Source organism: Syngnathoides biaculeatus, chromosome 4, assembly GCF_019802595.1.
Source record: "Syngnathoides biaculeatus isolate LvHL_M chromosome 4, ASM1980259v1, whole genome shotgun sequence".
NCBI classification, from domain to species: Eukaryota; Metazoa; Chordata; class Actinopteri; order Syngnathiformes; family Syngnathidae; genus Syngnathoides; species Syngnathoides biaculeatus.
The window spans coordinates 35,110,766-35,114,435 of record NC_084643.1 but is presented as its reverse complement, the minus strand read 5'-3'; the positions used below and the strand labels follow the sequence as shown (position 1 = coordinate 35,114,435).

At 40.1% G+C, this 3,670-nt stretch overlaps 1 long non-coding RNA gene across 1 annotated transcript; it reads right to left on the bottom strand.

Annotated features, from left to right (window-relative positions):
- Positions 1–299: 299 nt before the first annotated feature.
- On the bottom strand, positions 300–3,544 carry LOC133500007 (uncharacterized). Its single transcript, XR_009794817.1, has 3 exons — positions 3,330–3,544; positions 1,539–1,613; positions 300–971 (listed from the first exon to the last, which is right to left on the bottom strand). It is a non-coding gene; the product is annotated as an uncharacterized LOC133500007 (long non-coding RNA).
- Positions 3,545–3,670: the final 126 nt, after the last annotated feature.

The following is a 3,670-nucleotide window of genomic DNA, read 5'->3' as shown; positions in this document are numbered from 1 at the left end:
ATACTGCACCAGTTTTCTCTGGAAAAAAATGCTACTTTTTCCCATATTGCTCAGTTTTTAACTTTTTGTCAACAACAAATTCTACTTTTTGCCTGAAACCACAACTTTATTTTTACCCAGAAAATATTTCAATATACATATTTAAACATTAGAATGTAGAAATTAAGAAGGGAAAGAAAAATATGATTAAAAGGACATAATGCACTTTTTTTGTGTCTTTTTTGCATGCAGTTTATTTATTTTTTTTTACCCTATTTTGCACCATTGTTCTGAGCATCGGTCAATCCAATGACTGCTGGTGTGCTTACATAACTGCAATGAATGACTTTCAATGATTGGAAGGCACTCAAGTGCTTGTTGTAAGAAGACTTTCTTAAGATACAAGCACAAGGAAGAAGATGCGAGCGTCCTCGGGGAGGGTGAAGGCTCTCTTTTAGGCTGCTGTCTGAAGATTGTGAATCCCCAACACTCAATCTGGATGTTTATCTTTTCCCCTGAGGATGTGTACTACCAAACAAGCCATTTTATATATCAAGGTAAGCAGACGGGGAAGATGGAGCTGTTGAAAGGCCAGCAGGAAGATGGAAAAATGAAACAAACATGCTTGTTTAGCATGTGGAGATTGAGTAGACTCACAAATAAGTCTCAAAAAGCCAGAAGAGACCAAAAACAAAACAAAACAGGAGGTCTTTAATTTTATAGACATTTTGTTCGCTTCCTGTGGCCTTTCAAAGACGGTCTTGCCTGAGAAAGTTTTTGAAGATTGAGTTCCTGAAGCCAGTTTCACTTAAGAACATACAATTTCAGAGACGTGTCTATTATAAGACGATACGGTGACTGACGGGTTAGTGCGTCTTTCTCACAGTTCTGAGGATCCGAGTTCACATGCGGATTCGTCTGTGTGGAGTTTGCATGTTCTTCCAGTGCCTGCATCCGTTTTCTCCGGGTACTCTGGTTTCCTCCCACATACCCTCCAAAGACACACGCATATAAGGTGAATTAATCAGAATCATATTTATTCACCAAATATGTGATAAACATATAAGGTAGCTGGAGCTACACTGCAATTTTGTTTTAAAGCAGCCATTTTAGTGTCTTGTTTGTCAATTCCAGTAGTCCCTCAAAAGAGTGACTTGCTCCAAAGAATTTTTCTAAATTCAGCACCCAATTCCTGATTCGCTCAGAAACGTGCTTTGCTAAGCAGGTTGGCCATATTGAGATGCACATGGGAAGTCTCAAGAAGACATGCCCGAAAAGACACAGCAAGTCCGCCAAGTTGGTTCGAATCTGCCATTTTACAGTAATCTCCTCCAAGTGTCTAACCCCTCACCCATCCATGTCAAACTGAAAATGAAAGAATTTCTTTTCCTTTTGCTTCCCTATACGATAAAACAAAAATGGCTTCACAGGAGGAGAGCCTGTATCAAATTGGCCCCTTCATAAATGAGAGGAAATGTCAGCTGAATGACTTTAGTCAGAGCATTTTGGAACAAGTCGTTTCCTCCCCCTTTCTGGAGCAGCTGGTCAGCAAATATTACCTTGAATAGCGGTGAAGGCCTCGCAGATTAAATCTCGCTCCACTCAACTGGATTGAAGCGCTCGCCCCCAAAATCCTATAAAAGATGTTTTAGATTTATTAGCTGCCACGTATGTGAGAGAGTTTGTTCTCTCTGAGGAGACAATACAAGAACAAGAACATTCTGCTTAACGGCCCTGTAACCTTTTTGTTGGCCTATTCGCAGAACAATAATATACTGGGTTTGCCGCATTTTAACAAACCATCAATCTTGTAAGACAGCGACAAAGTTTTAAAGTGGCACTAACATAGCCCCGAAAATGGCACGTGGACTCAACACACCACAGAAAAGAGAAATGTTGACACGCCAGCCAAATTTGAATGAATGAAAATATTGCTATGTACTGTATATAAAATCAGGTTTTTAAAAACTTGAATGGAAGGTCCACCTCTCAGCTCCCAGACGCTGTGGACATGTCGATTGGATGCGACAAGCGGAATGTGACAATTTGAGGTGGTGAGGAGGTCTAACTTCAAATTTTAATGGTTATTCTGGACTATAATCATTAAAATAAGCACACAAGTCAACTTAAGCTTGTTGTTGGTGATGTAATGTTACTGCTGAAAACCGTACCTGATGATAGCCATGATCTCACAGGGCTGATTTTTAGCCCCGCCTACAAAATCAGTACAATTCAAATGACGAAAAAGATGCTTCAGCTGTAATGTATTTCAACAATTCACCACTATATTGTCGTAAATCTCAGTATGTTTTTTCAGCACTTATCTTCAAACATATTTAATGTATGTAAAACAAACAAAACACAGATATCTGTTTAGAGCCCCATTGATTTACAGAGAAAGAGGAGAAATTATACCAAGCATTATGCTGAGCGTATACAAATAATGCAGTAGACAACGTCTTCCTGCTGCTTGCAGTGGTTGTTAGCTAATTGCTAAATGGATATTGGCTGTTAGCCGGCTACCAGCTACTAATCTCTCATTGTTTGTTAACTGGATGGTGAAAGATTGCAAGGTACCAGCTAACTAGTTCTAGCTGGTTCACATCTGGATGTGAATGTTTTGGGGACTACTTGCTAACTACTATCTAGGCGGTTGCTAAGTGGATATTGAACGGTTACTGAGTGATCACTTTTGCTTTGTGTTAAATGCCACGTTTACACGTCCAGAGTTCTTATCTGGAAATCTTTTAGGTGTCATATTCCCTACTTCCTCTCACGCTCTTGACGTCAGCACCAGATGTAGCACTCGGCATCGAAACGATGGCGCCTGAAATGTTGTCCCTGTCGGCGGCCTCCATTCTTTATTCTGTTGTCTGCTTGTCATTTTGTAGCTGTCACTCAGCCCCTCTCTGGCCATCCATCACTCCTAACAGGCTGCTTGACAGGCTGCAAAAAGTGGACTTATTTTCCCTTTTTTTCCTTCCTTTCTTTCCCCAGCCAGTCAGCTAGTCATCCGAGGCTAATTAAATACCAGCTCACTCTCTCCAAGACTTCACTCCGCTCATCTTCCTTTTCCAAAAGGGAGAGCTTTTTTTCTTTCTTTTTTTTTCCTATTTCCTCTGTCGCCCAGGGTGTCGAACTGGAAGATTAACACCCCACTGTAAAGATCACACACACAAAGTAACAGTAGCCAACGGCAACACTCCTCAATCAAATGTTCAATGCGTCCACTTCAGGAACATTTCTTAAAGGAACAAACATTGTAACTTGTAAACATTTTGTCAAGAAAGAGTTATTACATTAAAACAAAGTAACAACAGCCACCATTCAAATGTTAAGTGTCTACTTACCAGCTCTATTCTTGACGGTATTGCAACACTCCCATGTTGGGAAACAGTAGGCGTATAGGAAAAAAGGAACATCAACCTGCTCTATTCTTTAGTTCTCTATGCTTTTTAGAAAAAGTTGTTTTCTTGGAAAAAAAGAAAGGTGGGCTCCTGTTTTGACTTTGTCGGGAAACTCGGTTCGTTGTTAGAAAGTAGGATCCTGTCTTGAAGGTGTTGAGACTCTCGCTGCTTTGTCAGGAAATTTATTCCATTAAAGTAACAATAATCATATCCATTCTTGACTCTTAACATTGTTGCGACTGTGCTTTGTCAGAAATCAGTCCACCTATTAAAACAAAGTAACG